Source organism: Sander vitreus, chromosome 18 (assembly GCF_031162955.1).
Source record: "Sander vitreus isolate 19-12246 chromosome 18, sanVit1, whole genome shotgun sequence".
NCBI lineage: Eukaryota > Metazoa > Chordata > Actinopteri > Perciformes > Percidae > Sander > Sander vitreus.
Window position 1 is genome coordinate 4,198,177 of NC_135872.1, and position 18,905 is coordinate 4,217,081.

The window sequence follows — 18,905 nt, forward strand, 5'->3', positions numbered from 1 at the left end:
CTTATCATGGTAAAATCTGGTCCTGGAGTCATGTACTTTAGTGGGAACAACCACAGAGGTGTTTTTTTGTACTTTGCCAGATGTCTGCATCCAGATTTTGTTACCATGTTGGCATTGCGACCCTGCAAGATGTAGTCACAAGACTTTACAGGTGTGTAGTTGAGATCAAAATAAAGGCCAAGTTTGAAAATGAGTGTGGTTTGGAGCAAGGGTGTTGGAAGTAGGGGTGTTGTGAAATGTTTATTTAAAGCACTTGAATAAGAAGTTTGTGTTGTTTAGTTAAAAACCAGTTTAAAGGAAATGTTAAATTATAGTGTAGTGAAAACTCAATATTTACATTAGTTACAGTACTTGATTTACAGCTAATATGTGGAAAGGTACACAACCTTATTTGTTTAACAGCAATTCAGTTTTACTACGAACCGTTACAGGAAGTGCTTTTATTTTGAAGCAGGCTACACGGAAGTTGTGATGAGATGAACATGAGACGCTAGATGCAAATGGTCCGCCATGCTTAAGTTTGTTCACTTTCTTGTTTGTAAAACTGCAGCCTATTGAACAGTAAGTATTGAGCAACAGCTGATATGATCCCATAGCAAGAAGTTCTGTAGTTTTCCTCATATTAAAAAATATAACTGTATAATTGTGAACGATATGATCTGGCACACCCCTAACACCAATTAACTACAACCCCTTACATCTGTGTGGTGCAAGAAATTAGCACTTCATGAACTGGAATAAAACCCGCTGGCAGTGGACATAAACCACACAGCAATTATCTTTCAGTTATTTTTCTTCTGATACATATTTCTGAAAAAAACATGTTGGAACATAAGCTGAAGCTGACAGTATTTTTAGGGTTTCAAAGACAGACTGCCAGGCCTGGTTTGATAACGATATTTTGACTCAAATGTTGAATAAAAATCTTGAATTCCAGTCTGCTGTCATGCCAAATTCTTAGGTATTGATGTGGCTCAGCAAGAGTAATATGGATATCTTCTAAACTTTTAATGGCAGGATAGTCAGAGATGCCAATGGATGTAGAGAATACCATGTACTTGGTCTGATCTGCTTACCTTAAATATTGCTGGATTCCCATATCAAGAGATCATGAGAATCGCAGGATCACATATCACACAAATGTTAATCTTTTCAGGCTTCAAGTAATGTGTTTGCGTCTGAACTACCAGCTAACCTAACCAATCAGCGTCCGGTGAGGAGCTACCAGCAGCCAGGCAAGGTTTAGTTGTGTGCCATGACAGTTAATTCAATCACCTGCCAGGTAATTTTTATATTGCCTGCCCTTTTCCAAGATTTGTATCATTTTATCTGGATGAGCTTCCACCTGTTACATTCAGCAGCATTGATGTATCAGCACTCCTTGGCAGGATTGAACAGCTAAATAAGGAAGTGTGAAGAATAGTTGGAACCGGTGATGGGAGTAATATTAAAGTGGTCAAAACCAAGCTGGTGAGTGTGTTTGCCACTCGATTTGCTCCTGATCTTGAAGCTGACACCTTAAGTAACATATCGTCACGAAACAGGTTCAGCTCTTTTCACTCCACGGCTGAATGCAATGAAGTAAATGAAATGTACGATCCACAACTTTGGCTAGCAGGAATTTATGTTCGGCGTTACTATGAAGCTTGTCTGCCCCGTATCATGTCAACTGATGGAGGGCATGGAGCGAAGGGAGCCACTGGAGGCCAGCGGCAAGAACATGTAGTTGCAGTACCTCCTGGTGCTCGCAATCTGGTGATTACTACGACCCAAGACAATGGGCACGTGAGCTCTGCCCAGTCATTATAAAAGGCCTAATATGAAGTTTCATGGGTCATATAATGCTCATGGCCTGCGTCTCGGACACAGTGCAGGGGATAAGTCACGTCGCTTTATGGTTGATAATCTTCTTGACAGTTGTGATGTGTGTATTCAAGAGACTTTTTTTAGCTAAACAGGATCTGGAAGTTCTAAATACATTACATAATGAATATTATGGGGCTGGGGAATCTACCACTTATCTAAGTACTAAAATTGTCCAAGGTAGGATACCTGTGGGTGTGGCTATCCTCTGGAATAAGATCTATGATTCACTAATATCAGTGGTAAGACTGGGTGTGGATTGGGCTATTGGTATAGAGTTTATTGTCATGATACAAAGTTTATTATTTTAAATATATACACTCCGTATGAGTGTTATCAAAATGAAGCTGAATACTTAACTAGATTAGCATTTCTCTTTTATTCAAGACAATGCCTCAACCTGTATTTTTGTTGTAGGAGACATGAATGCTGACATTTCTGATGGAAACTCTCTGTTTGCTAATCACCTAATTCATTTTTGCACTGATGTTGGTTTAATACCATCAAGCCACGTGCTTTTGCCTAATAATAGTTATACTTACATCAGTGAGGCATGGCATACTACCTCGTGGTGAGATCACTGCGTATGTATAACTGATGCACATGCTTCTTTGGATGCTATGGATATTCATTATGATTTTGCCATTGACGATCGTATACCGTTTTCTCTGTCTCTAAATGTTAAGAAGCTACCAATTGTATCTACTGTGGCTAATAGCATTAACACAGGAAGATTAGACTGGACTAAATTAACCATGGAAGATTTCCAGAAGTATCATATTAAGGGTTGCTGGAAAACATTGCACTGCCCATAGATGCCATAAGATGTTGTGATATTAATTGTAAGAATTCACAACATAGTAAAGATGTATGTGTTTTATATGAATCAATTGTGGAATCACTTAACATTGCCAGTAGGCATTTCTATAAACCTCAAACTTCATGCCAAAGCTCGGTGTGCATTTAAAGCCTGGATAGAGTCCAATAGGGATAGACAGGGCCCTTTTTATTTGAAGAGAAGAAACTTTTTTTAAATAGGCTCTTAGATTTATAAAAAGGAATGAGACCTCAATGAGGTCTGACTCTTTGGCATGTAAGATACATAATATAAGCTATAATGACTTTTGGAAAGAGGTCAGAGCCATGAACAGTGTCTTTACCCTCAAATATTGAGGGAGTCAGGGGCTCAGATGTAATCTGCCAGATGTGGTGGCAACATTATAATGAGTTGTTTAACTGTATTTTATTGGGATCAATACTTTTGAGGTGGAAAATACTGATAATAATGAAAATGTGGTTATTAATTCAGAAGAGGTACAATCTGCAGTATTGGGATTAGATGATGATAATGAAGTGTGTGGCTCTGATAAAATAACTGCTGAACATCTAAAATATGCAAGGAAGAAGCTTATTTCTCTGTTTGCTATTTGTATGACAGGTTTCTTAGTTCATGGGAAATATGAAATATATGACATATCTTACCTGTATTATTAGTGCCCGTCATCAAAGACAAAGCTGGCAAAATAAACAGCATGGACAATTATAGCCCTAGCTAGCATTGTAGCTAAAATGTTGGAGAGAATTCTTCTCAACAGGTTGGAACAGTATATTCTTACCACTGACAACCAATTTGGTTTTAAACGTCAACACGGTACAGACGTTTATATTTGCCTTAAAGGAAATTTTAGATCATTATAATAGCCAGAATTCCACAACTTTTATGTGTTTCATAGATGCCTCTAAGGCATTTGATCGTGTAAACCATGAAAAAATATTTCTTAAATTGCAACATAAAGGAGTCCTAAAAGTATTTATAAGAATCCTAGTCTTCTGGTATTCTCATCAGTCTATGCAGGTGAAATGGGGGGGTTCTGTATCAGAACCATTTTTTGTAGGTAACGGAGTTCGTCAGGGTGGTATTTTGTCACCTTTCCTTTTTAATGTGTATATTGATGATTTGTTACAACAATTAAATAAATGCAATACAGGATGTATGATAGGCTATACTCTCAGTAATCGCCTTATGTATGCAGATGATTTGGTAATCATTTGCCCACATAGTGCTGGGTTACAACAACTTTTGAAGGTTTGTTCTCAGTTCAGTGTGGATTTCGATATCAAATAGAATGCAAATAAGAGCAATATTATGATTGTTAGAAGTAAAGAAGACAGGAAATTAGTGTTTCCTGATTTCTTTTTATCTGGTACTGCCCTTAAAGTGTGTGACGAGATTAAATATCTTGGCCATCATATTCTTAATGATTTATCAGATGATAAGGACATCAACAGGCAAGATGTATGCTCAGGCTAATGTGCTTGCACGTACATTTGGCATGTGTTCTGCTAATGTTAAAGGTTCCATGGTACGAAAAATTCACTTTATGAGGTTTTTCAACATTAATATGAGTTCCCCCAGCCTTCCTATCGTCCCCCAGTGGCTAGAAATGGCGATAGGTGTAAACCGAGCCCTGGGTATCCTGCTCTGCCTTTGAGAAAATGAAAGCTCAGATGGGCCAATCTGGAATCTGGTTACCTCCTCTTTCTCTGCTTTGCACGCCCAGAGCATTTGGCCCGCCCATGAGAAAGAGAGAGACATCATGCAAACAAGCAAAGCATGGCAGTTGGTCAAGGCCACACCCCCACCCTCCACCTTGCCCCCCCCCCCTCCTCAATAGCATTTAAAGCTACAGACACAGAAATGGCACATCCTAAGGAAAGCTCATTATGGGACTGGCTCTAGTGGCTGTAATTCTGCACCAAGGCTGAATTTCGGGAAAGAGACTTCAGATACAGTATTAGGGGACCACTAAGGTCTATATAAAAGAGACTTCAGATACAGTATTAGAGGACCACTAAGGCCTATATAAAAGAGACTTCAGATACAGTATTAGAGGACCACTAAGGCCTATATAAAAGAGACTTCAGATACAGTATTAGGGGACACTAAGGCCTATATAAAAGAGACTTCAGATACAGTATTAGGGGACCACTAAGGTCTATATAAAAGAGACTTCAGATACAGTATTAGGGAACCACTAAGCGTACTGTAGCGTATAATGATGGCATGAGACGGTTTCTAAAACAACCAAGATGGTGTAGCGCTAGTCAAATGTTTGTTAGTGTTGGTGTGCCTGCCTGTTCTGCCTTAATTAGGAACCTAATTTATCGATACATGTGTAGAATGTCTGTCTCAGAAAACAGAATTATACATACATTTATATACATTTAGCCCACATTGATTTTACCTCTGTCAGGTAGTCATCTAGACTATGGAGTTATTGGCACTCCTGTTTGTATATTACAGGTGAAAGTTGTTGACCTTTTATTAATTTATATGAATTGTACTGTATATCTATTGCTATATGTTTATAAATATTGTCCTTTTTAATTTACTATGGACCTTCCATATGTGTCCTGAATAAAGTTATTTTTGTATTCTGTTAATTTCATCATTTATATTGATGGATATTTTCAGTGCTGTTCCACTACATGGAATATAATGTTGTACAAATGAGAATCTACTCTCTTGAAGTGAGTTGAAGTCATAAAAGCGGGCCAAGCAGCATGTTCAAGCCCTACTGCTCAATACAGGAAACAGCACACAGTTTATGGGGTGAAGGGTTGAGGGTGAAGCCCAAAAGTGGAGTCAGATCCAGTTCATCCTCTGAAACTCCAGGAGGAGGAGTGAAACGAAAGTGCTGCAGGAGTGTGGTGAAGAAGATGAAGAGCTCCATCCTGGCCAAACTCTCTCCGAGACAAATCCTGCGACCTGTCAGAGAGAGAGAGAGAACAAAGGAAAATGTTCATCTTATGTGCAATTAAATGAACATCAAGAAGTGCTAAAAAAAAAAAGCAAAGTGCTAAATTCACCAACCTGCAGAAAAAGGCATGAAGGCATCCCGCTTGACAAACTTCCCATCTTTGTCCAGGAAGTGAGCAGGATAAAAGCTGTGTGGCCTCTCCCACTCACTCTCGTCATACAGGACAGATGTCAAGAGAGGATATACCGTGGTCCCCTGTGGACAATACAGATATTGAAAAGTTTTCTATATGCTGAGAAAAAGAGAATTCATGAAGCACAGTGTTTTATGAAGTTAATATGAGATTAACACTAGGTGTTTTATTCAGTCTTGCCTTCTTAATGAAGTGACCCTGGAAGGTGATGTCTTGGCTCGTTTTGTGAGGCAATGCCATTGGGACAATGTTGGCCAGTCTCTGTGTCTCATGGATGACGGCATCAGTAAAAGGCAGGTTCTTCCTGTCCTCGATCTGCACTTGACGACTTCCTATCTCCCTGCTCAGCTCTTCCTGGACCTGGTCTGGGAGAGGAAAAGTTATTTTTTACATAAGATGTTTTTTTGTGATGGTAGAGCAGATACATTGTTACTTGGACTGTTGGTTGTTGTATGGAAATTATGGATACCTTTAAGTCCCTTACCTTGTATTTTGGGATTTTTGGCCATATACAGAAGTCCCCATCTCAGTGTAGTTGCTGTTGTGTCAGTGCCAGCAGCAAAGAGATTAAGAACTGTGTGCAAAAGGTTGCGGTCGTTGAAGTGACTATTGGCAATCCCAGATACCTGCAGGTAAAAAATGATCAGTGCTGTGATTCAAACATCTGATCCAAAACTTTGATATAGGAAATATGGTCTGGGTCCTTGTCACTAATAACTCTACTGTTGGCCTGGGAAGGTTGGAGACAGACAGAGAGACATGACAGCTTGATCAACTAGTAGGAGTCACTGGAGGAACTTACTTCCCACCAGGCCCCCAGCACAAGCTCTGGGATGTGACTCAATTTTAGTGTAGTGGCCACATTCAGAATTGAAGGTTGTGTGATGCTCTTTGATTGTGTCAACTAAAAAAGGTATTAGATTGCTTAATATCAAAGGCGAACTTTTATATAGCATTTTCAGGTTCATGCTTGTTTTTTGTGTTTGTACTAGGACATGTTTACATGCTTTAATGTTCAAAAAACACTTTATATTTCTCATACTACCTGTATTCACCCTCTTTAAGCGACACTCTGCTGGAGCGCCTGTCTCTTTAAGCCCCTCCTCCTTAAAATCCCAGTCCGCTCCGATTGGCCAGCGTGTTCCTTAAATACAGCTGGACTTTAAAACCACAAATAAGGCTTCTAAATTAAATATTTCTCCCCAAAATTGGGGAGAAATGACCAGCATTGCGGCCAAGATTACAGCTACCTGGCGTTAGCATGCAGCTACTTAATAGTTAGCAGTATGCTAGGGTTAGATTGTAACGCAGCACTTTCTTCCATCAAAAATTGCAGATAAAGGTTTCTGAACCAAATACTACCCAATTGGACATGTTTCAAGAGTAATGTGACCCGGAATTGGAGAGAATTTAACCACATTGGCACAATGCTGTTAGCATGTAGCTACATGCAACAATGTTAACACTGCAGTAGCTTAAAAAAAACACTCCAGTCCTGCCTACCTGGATTAGATGACCAATCATAGAAGGCCGGCTTGGAGTTGCGTAACACTTAGCCGAGAGTAAAAAAAACTATTGAAACTGGAGCGTTCAGAACAGTTGGAAATCTGAACGTATTAACTCACAGAGATTTGTCTAAAATACGTTTACCTCATTATTTGAATGATGATGTTTTGGCCACGTTTAACATTAAAATCCGACATTATAACATTGTAGACTTACGGAAAAACATTATGTCCACTTTAAGCTGTACATCAGATAACATTCAAGAGTGGGATTTAAAAGTGGAATTTGTTTGTTATTTTAAACATAATCTTAATTCTTAATAGCAATGAGCCCTACCTCCAGATTTTCCTTTCGGACCAGAAAGGCGTCCACAAAGCCTCTGCACATCTGTGGATTGAGGGTCTCTTTCAAACGACTGAATAGCCCTAAATTCTGTTTCTTGTTGGCAGCACCTATTGCCTCGACTTCCTTCTTCATGGTAACCCATTTACCAATCCATGGAAACATGTTATACACCTGTTAAAAAAATAAAAAAATAAAAATAAAAATAAAAATATATATATATATATACCAGTATGTACAAAAAGTATTCAACAGACAAGCGAGGAATTACATAATTTCTTCAATTCAGTTGTAATGTGTATATTAAAATCCCAATGCTATAGTATATGGAATGTCACCTGTACTGACGGGGAGCCCAGAAGTTGAATGTTTTTATTGGTTCGATCTACCAGGGATGTAAACTCTGGATCATCATATTCAAATCTGCTGCCATAAACAATGGAGCAGATAATATTAGAGACTGCATAGTTTATTGGTTGGGTCGTATCAAAAGCTTCACCTGTAACAAGGGAAACAGGAAAAAAAAATTTAATATCACGAGGATTGATGAAACTTTGCTCAACATGCAATAGGTTATAATAAGACACTTACCTTTAAATTTCTTGAACACTTCAATGAGGTATTCACATTCCTCAATGATTTTGTCCTCACTCGCCTTCTTGCCCATCCCAAAGTCTCTCAGGTTAGTCAAAGCAAAGCGCCTCATCTCTTTCCACGAATCACCATTGGACCATAAAACCCCTGAGATGAAATAGATCAGTAAAACATGTTAACAAATCAGCTGATTATGAGCAAAGGCTGTAAACATGAGGAGGATAAGTGTTTGTGAAAAGCCTTAGCTTACCATGTCCTTGATTAAAGTCCTTCACAATTTGGAGTTCACCTCGGTCTCCAAACTCTTCAGCATTATTGACAAGTGCCTCCTTCATCGTCTTGTATCCTGCCAGGACCACCACTTTTTGGGGTCCCAAATAGACAGTGAACACTGATCCATATTTCTTGGAAAGCTGAGAACAGCAGCATCATGTCATGACATTTTTGGATATAAGACACACAGGAGAAAGAAAACCGGTTGAGCTGCACAATAGCACAAACTTTCTCTCTTTCTGCACTTTCTCACCTTCAGCAATGTGTGGTAGGGTTTCTTGAGGTCAAGCTGCAGCAGGTTCCCGAGTACTGGAAGCGGTCTTGGTCCTGGAGGTTCCTTTCCCTCCTTCTGGGAGCTGAAGCTGGAGAAGGAGACGAGGTAGACGAGCAGCAGGACCAATAGAGCCCCCAACAGGGAGATAGAGCTGGAGGACTGGAGAAAGAGATCTAATATCCCCATGACTTTAAAAATGTGTCCTAAAATTCCTATTTCACAGACAAAATACGTTTCCTTCTGGAGCCTTTACTTTTGAGAATGTTCTGCAAAGAGGGATGCCAAAACTAACCCTAAGTAAACCGCAGTAATCTCCCCACTCCCTGCTGTACTGTGATTGGTGCTTCCTTCTGGAAGAAGGAAATGCTGCTCTGAGTGTTTGAGTGTCAGTCCTCCTTTTGTAGGTGCAGGTAAGAAAAACAGCCCAGCCCAAAAGTTCACGGACAGAATGTAGTAAACCACTGTCTTCATCAGCACCATACCATCAGAGTAGAGTGCTTTGTTTGTTGTTTGACATTAATGAGATAGGTTTTCACTTTTGTTATCTTTACTGCCATATTAATGTTGACATGTGACCAGAAAGGGTTGAGTAAGTTAGTCTGTACAGAGGTTGAAGGAACACGTGAGATAAAGTTTCACCCAGACAGGTAACTCTGACCCAGTTCAGTTTCTATGCACCACATCTGGAACAAACTCTCAGAAAACTGCAGGTCTGCTGCAACTCTGTTCTTTTAAGTCAACGCTAAAGACTTTTTTTTTTTAAATCAAAGTAATTACAGATTCTTCTTGCACTGTAACTTTTATTCTTATTTTATACCCGTCTTATTCTATATTAGCTTAATGTTTTTCAGTGTTTTAACTGCTCTTTATTGTTTAACATGAAGCACGTCAGTGGGAAACACTGACGTGCTTAATAATTTTATCTAATTTTATCTTTAGCCAGCACGCACCGCTAAAATTATTGGGACACTATTCTGCAACAGACACAATTTCAGGGTAGTTATTAGTGCTGCACGATATGAGGAAAATATGCAATGTGCCATAACGTTGTTGGATATTGCAATATTACTTACAATAAATAAACAGAAGTTAAAATGTACTCCGTTCTGCCTTTCTGCTGCTTTCAGTATTCTGCTCAAATACAATAAATTGTTTGTTGATTAATGAAAGAAAAGTGTAGCCATGATGATTTTTGCCAAATGTTGACGGTTCAGCAGATACAATACCAGATTACCTGGAGCCCAAATGTTATATGAATACTAGGGATATCTAAAGTAAATTCTTGTTCATGTTTGTTAGATCAGTGGGCCTCATTCACCAACCGTTCTTACGAAGAAATGTGTTCTTAAACCCCACTTGCGCACTTTTTACAAAGATTCTGACATTCACAATTTTCCTTGGATTTGTTCTACGAACACTCAAGAGCACTCTTACGCACATTTGAGTGATGACAATTTGCTCCAAATAATTGGTTACTGCATTTTATTTAATTCTACAGTTGTTTACAATGATAGTATTGTTCTGTAATGTATTACTGATCATTTGTTGAAAAAAGAAATCATACTATGCAAAGAAACACTAACACTGCAATTTACATCAGCAATTAAACTGATTAAATCCTGCGTTATTTGGTCATTGATCGCGCTATTTATAGGGCCAAAATGGAGTGGTTTTTACTTCGTTACATTTTGCAGCAATTATCTACTTTCTACTCTACTACATTTCTACAACGTTCCGTTACATTTTCTGATCAGTTTTTCCCCCTGCCAAAACGTCTTCCTGACCGTCACGCGTTTATTTCACCAGTGAAGTTTGGTTGCCATAGATATACAGTCAGGTCCATAAATATTGGGACATCGACACAATTCTAATCTTTTTGGCTCTATACACCACCACAATGGAGTTGAAATGAAACGAACAAGATGTGCTTTAACTGCAGACTTTCAGCTTTAATTTGAGGGTATTTACATCCAAATCAGGTGAACGGTGTAGGAATTACAACAGTTTGTATATGTGCCTCCCACTTTTTAAGGGACCAAAAGTAATGGGACAGATTAACAATCATAAATCAAACTTTCACTTTTTAATACTTGGTTGCAAATCCTTTGCATTCAATTACAGCCTGAAGTCTGGAAGGCATAGACATCACCAGACGCTGGGTTTCATCCCTGGTGATGCTCTGCCAGGCCTCTACTGCAACTGTCTTCAGTTCCTGCTTGTTCTTGGGGCATTTTCCCTTCAGTTTTGTCTTCAGCAAGTGAAATGCATGCTCAATCGGATTCAGGTCAGGTGATTGACTTGGCCATTGCGTAACATTCCACTTCTTTCCCTTAAAAAACTCTTTGGTTGCTTTCGCAGTATGCTTCGGGTCATTGTCCATCTGCACTGTGAAGCGCCGTCCAATGAGTTCTGAAGCATTTGGCTGAATATGAGCAGATAATATTGCCCAAAACACTTTCATCAGCAATTCATCCTGCTGCTTTTGTCAGCAGTCACATCACATAAATACAAGAGAACCAGTTCCATTGGCAGCCATACATGCCCACGCCATGACACTACCACCACCATACTTCACTGATGAGGTGGTATGCTTTGGATCATGAGCAGTTCCTTTCCTTCTCCATACTCTTCTCTTCCCATCACTCTGGTACAAGTTGATCTTTGTCTCATCTGTCCATAGGATGTTGTTCCAGAAATGTAAAGGCTTTTTTAGATGTTGTTTGGCAAACTCTAATCTGGCCTTCCTGTTTTTGAGGCTCACCAATGGTTTCCATCTTGTAGTGAACCCTCTGTATTCACTCTGGTGAAGTCTTCTCTTGATTGTTGACTTTGACACACATACACCTACCTCCTGGAGAGTGTTCTTGATCTGGCCAACTGTTGTGAAGGGTGTTTTCTTCACCAGGGAAAGTATTCTTCGGTCATCCACCACAGTTGTTTTCCGTGGTCTTCCGGGTCTTTTGGTGTTGCTGAGCTCACCGGTGCGTTCTTTCTTTTTAAGAATGTTCCAAACAGTTGATTTGGCCACACCTAATGTTTTTGCTATCTCTCTGATGGGTTTGTTTAGATTTTTCAGCCTAATGATGGCTTGCTTCACTGATAGTGACAGCTCTTTGGATCTCATATTGAGAGTTGACAGCAACAGATTCCAAATGCAAATAGCACACTTGAAATGAACTCTGGACCTTTTATCTGCTCCTTGTAAATGGGATAATGAGGGAATAACACATACCTGGCCATGGAACAGCTGAGCAGCCAATTGTCCCATTACTTTTGGTCCCTTAGAAAGTGGGAGGCACATATACAAACTGTTGTAATTCCTACACCGTTCACCTGATTTGGATGTAAATACCCTCAAATTAAAGCTGAAAGTCTGCAGTTAAAGCACATCTTGTTCATTTCATTTCAACTCCATTGTGGTGGTGTATAGAGCCAAAAAGATTAGAATTGTGTCGATGTCCCAATATTTATGGACCTGACTGTATATGTGGGCACCGCCGCTCCTTCATCGGCTTCCAAGACGGCTCCGGTGCTCCAGAGCCCCGCCGCAGCGCCGCTGACCCTAGGTAATACAGCCAGGTAAAAGTGACAATTTCATTATTCGTTTTTAAATCATAGTTGCCTCTCCACAGCGTCGTTTACTATTAAAGAAAATAAAACCGTCTTAAAATACATCAATGAATAAAACCAACCGCATTCCGATTCTAACAACATATTTCCGTTTCATGCTGGTTAGGATAGGAACTTCTTTTAAAAGCCAGGGGTCTTATTTATAAAACTGTGCGTAGGATCCTTACTATAAGTGTACGTACACCCAAAAGCCCCAAATGGCGTACGCCAAAAAAAAGTCAGATTTATAAAACACCTGTAAGCAATGTTCCCTTTTTTAAATCAGAGATTACCTACAAGCGTGCGTACGTGGATCAGCCTCTTATCCCGCCCTGTACACGCCCATTTTTAACCATAAATAGTCAATGCAAAGCACTTAGTGATAAAGTTGAAGATTATATATAATATTTATAAAAAACAACACTTAACTGTCAGCCATTTCCCTCTGGAAACAGCCGGTTGCCCCCAGAGTGGCGAGGACCTGTATTTGGACCGGGATGGCACGGTTCCGGTGCGTTACCCTCTCTACTGGACCCAATTCAGTACATAGACCCAAGAGCTCAGCTTTAGGGAATCTAAATCGGCAATCATCGTCATGGTCCCTGAAGCCTCTTTCTCTACTGTTTCTTCCATTAGCGTAGTCCTCCTGCAGGGCCAGCAGTGCCATCATGCAGCATTACACACGGGTTCAACGCAGTATTTATGTTTACAACAATTTGTGATTGTTAACACCTTTCCAACACACATTTGATAATATATACACAGTATTAAAGACAGATATTTAGTTATTTACACTGTTACACTGTTCTGCAGTTATCTAATGCTAGGGTATTTGATCCTGTATTCCATGCAGTTGGGCCATCCTCATCCTCCTGCGCTCCGTAACGGACAATGTGACGGCGAGACAGCGCCGATTAAATATTAAGAATATATTTAAGATTTGAGTTGGAGGTGTTTATGGAACAGTTATCACTCAGTACAAGCGCAAATAACACTGCTGGATTTAATCTTCATGGTAACGTGGATGATATGGAGTGAAAAAATGTGCGAGGCATCAATATATATATATATTTTTTTAACTTTTATAGTTATTCCCATTTACTTTCTGCAGTCTGACTTCTGTTCACCACCTCACCATCTGCGTTGCCAATTCCTATTTTGTCTCCAAAATGTGCGTACGCATGGGTCAGAGTTTGCGTGGAGGACCGCACATTCTCCCGCCAAGTTTGTTTTTTATAAATCACAACCTTTGCGTGGGAAGTGGCGTACGCACATTTTTTTTGTGCGTACGCCACGTTTATAAATGAGACCCCAGGCCTTGTTTGTGGTAGTGGACATCTTCTACTTTTAACTAAAGTAAATATGTCTCTGGTTATTTGTACTTTTACTTTAGTACTGAGATTCAGTACTTCCTCCACCACTGCAATGTACAAGTCATCTGCGACTCCGACAATTAGGCTAACGCAGTCTTCCGCTTCCCAGGAGGTGCACAGGAAATGTCATGTCCTTTATATGGGAATTTGCGGGGCATTTTCTTATGCTAATTAGGAACAACTGGCACGCGCTTTCACTTACGAAGACATGGGATTCATCAACAATTCTGCTGTTTAAGAACACGTCATGAATCCGACGTAGACTTTTCTTAGGGACTTTCTTAAGAACATATTTAAGAGAAAATGTAGGAAGATATTGGTGAATGAGGCCCATTGTTCGTTTTAATCTGTTTTGGGGATCCTAAACATGCTGTTTTGTACTATACATGTCCTGTTGCACTCATTAAGATCTCATCTGAGCAGATTTCTGTCATTCATTAGTTGTAGTTTAAAACTTTTACAGCCAATTTAATAAAATGAAGGGTTTTATTCGGGCTTGAGTCCATAAATTCGGTTAATGGATACAGGCACAGAGAAATGAAGGCTCGGTTAGCAACGATTAGCTCCGTTAGCGGTTAACTCTGGTCAGCTCCGGTTAGCTCCATTATAAGATACGCTCGTGGAGGAGACTGCAGCGAAGAGGGGTAACGTTAACAACCGGACTCTGATAAATGACGTTCGGGGAGCTTTCACAGTGGTTTTATTAGTATACCAGCAGTATGCTACTACTAATGATACCCTCTGCCTGAAGTGCAGCGTTGACGCTGTCATGCACTTCACAAGGGGGAGGAGCTGGAGGCCGCTGGTCTGTGTCCACTGTAAAAAATACACAGTTGATTGGGGAAAAAAAATGTATTCGGATTTTATCTACCTGGGCGGGGCACCCAAGTAGAACATATGTATGGGAAACACTGCACGTTGAATTGCCTTGCTGCTGAAATGTGCTTTATAAATAAAGCTGTCTTGTCAGTCTGTTGGTTTTGGGTTTTTCAACATTTTCTGACAACTGTAGACTAGACTGCTGTTGGAGGGTGGCTTGAAAAGAAAAGTCAAGTAAGAATTTAAAAATAGATCTTTGCTGTTCCAGAACATTAACTGGTATTTTGAAGTCCCACATTTTCCTTTGTAACTTGATGCAACTGAGTTTAGCCACACACATCTGACATAAGCTAGTTTAGCAACCCATTGACTCTGTGTTGGGTTGGGTGGGAGGATGATGGAAAGCCAGCATCTATTGCTGTGCTGCCATTTATTGTCTGGACAAGAACAAAATATATGCAATATGTATACCTTAGTGTGACGTTACAATCCAACAATTACAATCCTGTTTGTTTATATTGCCCTTTGACTGGGAGAGGCTGGTGCCCAAGTTGGGTCAAAATGCATGAGGCAAAGAAACGTTAAAAGTGGTTCCGAGTTGAGGTGTCATGGCGGCAGCCATCGAACTCTCCACATTTTCCTTAACTGTTTAACAAATTTCCTTCCACGTGTGTTAAGTTTTGTCGTTGTCTGTTTGAATGTAAAACTAAATGAACCCTTGCCAAGTGACAAGAAACTGAAGAGTGGGCTGTTCCTAATAAATTAGTCTATATCGATGACAATTAATTTACGGGATTGCTCCGGTGCCGCCGGAAGATCAGCCGGATGTCCCTCACCTTCCTCTTTCTTTGTGTTGGCATTCTAAACTCTGGTCGATTTGTGAGGACTATGGTTAACTGGTCCTCAGATCTCTGCAGGGTAAATCCAGACAGCTAGCAAAATGCTACCTCAGTCCCCAGGAAGAGGATTGTGTCTTTTAACACTTGAACTACTGTCTGTTCGAAATTAATGAAATGAAACAGCTCCATATGCATTAAGTTTTTTCGCTGTACCGAACCATGACTCCTAAACCGGGTTATGAATCAAACTGACTTTTGTGTAACATTACACTAATTTATTTTCCTTTCCATTTCTTACCTAAATTGCATCATATTTTTTAAATTGAACTATATCTTAATGTGCAATCTGGGAACCTTAACACTCACTGCCACAATAGAAAGCTTTTAGCAACAGTTACCATCCTGCTTAATGCTAGTAAAGATATGACTGAAACTAAGACAATGACTCAGATGTATCTTTTACCTAGATATTGTAAAACCTGGTAAATTATGAACTTTATCGGATCACATTTATAGCTTACCTCGAATTATGTAACATAACTTGGTGGCAAAGGTCATCAAAATAAAACAGTTATACAATGCTTTTACTTTGTTCTGTCACCTTTCATCCAGTCACATTATCCCTGATGTTTTCTACACAAAATAAGTTAATATGTTTTATAGAGCTCTTCATCTTCTTTTACCACCCTCCTGCAGGCACGGTTTGTTTCAGATGGTTAACTGAGGCTAAAAACACAACAATTATTGAACCAAACTCTGGCTGTAAAACAGTTAATAATAGACTTTGTATATGTGTTATTCACAACAAAGCTTCGGAAATGCAAGCACATTGTCGGTGCGTTCGGACTCAAGGTTGTTCATTGTCACGGATTCTGTTAGCGATTTAAAGGGAGAATGTTGGTGCAGCAAATGATTAGTGACAAGTTTGTTGACCTCACGGTGTCTTCATTACCACATCACTTTAGGCTGAGAGAGTCAGACTTGATACTCCTCATCATCCTCCAGCCATCATGGTTCTGTTTAAACATTCTGATCCTAAAGGTCATTACTGTCATACTGTATTGCCGCATGGTTAGTGGGGCAGCTGGGCAGCAGTATTCAACACAATTGTGCATTTTGCAATAAAAGCAAAACATTTGGCACTGATATAGGTTTATGTTATGAAACGAAATTGACAATGTGGCGCTACAAATGTGGCCCCTGAAGCTGCCTGCATATGATCCGCGGTAACAATTTCTCAACACAGACTGTGCCATTGAGGAAGCACCAGCCTACCCTTGACGTGGCACACCGCTTAAAATTGCCGATGCGCTAAAAGTTACAAATATTTCAAGGCCTTGACCTTTTCAAGGCTTTTTTTATATTTTATTTTAACTCTGTAAGCTTTACAATTATGTAAATAAACACTAATACTTGCAATGCAAGCACATTGCCGGTGTGTTCGGACTCAAGATTGTTTATTGTCATAGATTCACAATAAAACAAGGCGCAACCAAAGCCAGAAGCAATGATGATGTACGTATACCTGCGCTTTGCCTCTGTGGCTGCAAAATGCTCAGCGCCTTTGTAGCCAAGGCTTGAAAATGACACCCCTATATTATTTTAAGGCATTCCTTTTATTTTCCAAGTTATTTAAATGTGGTCAAAAGTAGACAGTAAAAGCTATGGGAGAAAATAGTGGAAAATGATTTAACTTTCACTTATTCTTTTGTTAGCTTTGATGGGCTTGTGATTAAGCCAACGGTGAATTAAATAAATTCTACATACTAAATACAATCTAATACTGACTATGCATTGTTGTAAATAGAGCGAAAGAGCTGTGCCTGAATCCACTGTGGTCATAGGGTTAAAGGCAGTGAATTACGTTTTAATGGTGAGTCATTCCCTAGCACTAGGCTTTAATTTCGCTAGCATCCATGCTAACAGGCCTTTGCAATTCATTGTATTTAACCTGACTGCTGAGTCACTGTGAAGCTCGCTAGCATCCATGCTAATCGGTGCTAATAGCGCAAAGCTAACGGGTTAGCTAAGGTGCTGCATTCATATGCTAATAGGGTAATTAGCATGGATGTATTAAGAGAACTGGAAGCCCCGTGCATTCCAATGAGAGTGCTCAAAAGCAATGCATGAAAGCATGAAGCAAACATGGAGCTTGGCTCTTCCGCGTAGATTGTTATGTAGGCATATAGCTAATTATGGTATTATCGTTCTCTTAATACATCCATGCTAGCTACCGCTAATAGCTACTAGCCGATAGCCCCGCCAGTTTGGGAAACACTTCATACATGAGGTTACATCCACGTTACAGGCTTCACAGCATACATACATCCCTCGGGTGTATCATAAGATAATACCATGGACGTATTAAGAGAACACATGGTGAATTACAACCATTAGCTATATCTATTATTACAGCTACAGGACCTCAGGAGAACACATAGACAGTATATTGACCCTTTGCAAACACGTCACACGACCAGGAGATGGCGCCATGACGGATGGCGGAAGCACAGGCTAAACGGTAGTAGACGAGCGGAAAGTTGTATTTATGGCTTTACATGGCTTCTTCTATTGAACAACAAGTTGCCGTGCCATTATCGGTCGAGGTAGGGCATCTGGTAGGTGCTCACAAAGAGCAGTATTTGGAGAAGTTGGAGATAGCAAGATCAGATACCAACCCTTAATTTGTTCTCCCTCCGTTTTCACGGACCTCATTAAATCACCGACTCTGCCCGACTTCAGTCCACACGATCTGTACCACTATGTGGTAAACGGGGTATCCCCATATACTGGTGCTGATCTCAAAGCTTTTAAAAGTCTGGATGCTTACCAGTTCTTTGTAGCTGGTTGGGTTACAGGTACGCGATGCTACGCTAACGGCGGGGGGAGGTACCTCATAATGGCAAAGATAAGATATCAATCTAGGGTTTATTTTGTATTAACATCTATTCATTACTTAAGTAAAGATTTATATAACACGTAGCCCATGTTTTTAGAGGACATGGTCGGTTGTGGCTACCCACATACTTTTGTTCACTGGGTGTGCCATGGCAACTTCCTAGCTAATGGATGCCTGAACACATCCCAGCTCTGGGAAGTGCAGTCATTAATTATCTATCACACGTTAATCCATGCAGTAAATCACAGAGTGTATATGATCAGTAGTAACCACACATAATTGTAACATCTAGCCATCTTCTTATCTGTGATTATATTCGCTGTGTAGCCATGTTTAGATTTGACCGGTGGATATTACGACGCGATGGGCAGCAGCAGCGAGCAGTCCAAAGCTAGCTGCAGCAAGCTCGTCAGCTAGCCGGGGTAGGAGCTCAGCTGCGGTGGCCCTGAAGTGCAAATCACAACAGCAAATAGATAAACGCAACAGCAAATCATAAAACACAACGGCAAATAGGAAAACACAACGGCAAATAGGAAAACACTTCAACAAATCATAAAACA

At 40.0% G+C, this 18,905-nt stretch overlaps 1 pseudogene across 1 annotated transcript in view; it reads right to left on the reverse strand.

Annotated features, from left to right (window-relative positions):
• Positions 1-5,438: 5,438 nt before the first annotated feature.
• The window catches only part of LOC144533824 (cytochrome P450 2K1-like), a 19,428-nt pseudogene continuing 5,961 nt past the window's right edge, over positions 5,439-18,905 (reverse strand). The window contains exons 6-14 of the transcript XR_013503472.1: positions 8,786-8,965; positions 8,510-8,672; positions 8,257-8,406; positions 8,004-8,164; positions 7,660-7,839; positions 6,302-6,443; positions 5,998-6,182; positions 5,738-5,879; positions 5,439-5,632 (exon numbers count right to left, since the gene is read on the reverse strand). The product of XR_013503472.1 is annotated as a cytochrome P450 2K1-like (transcript). The remainder of the gene's footprint in view (positions 5,633-5,737; positions 5,880-5,997; positions 6,183-6,301; positions 6,444-7,659; positions 7,840-8,003; positions 8,165-8,256; positions 8,407-8,509; positions 8,673-8,785; positions 8,966-18,905) is intronic.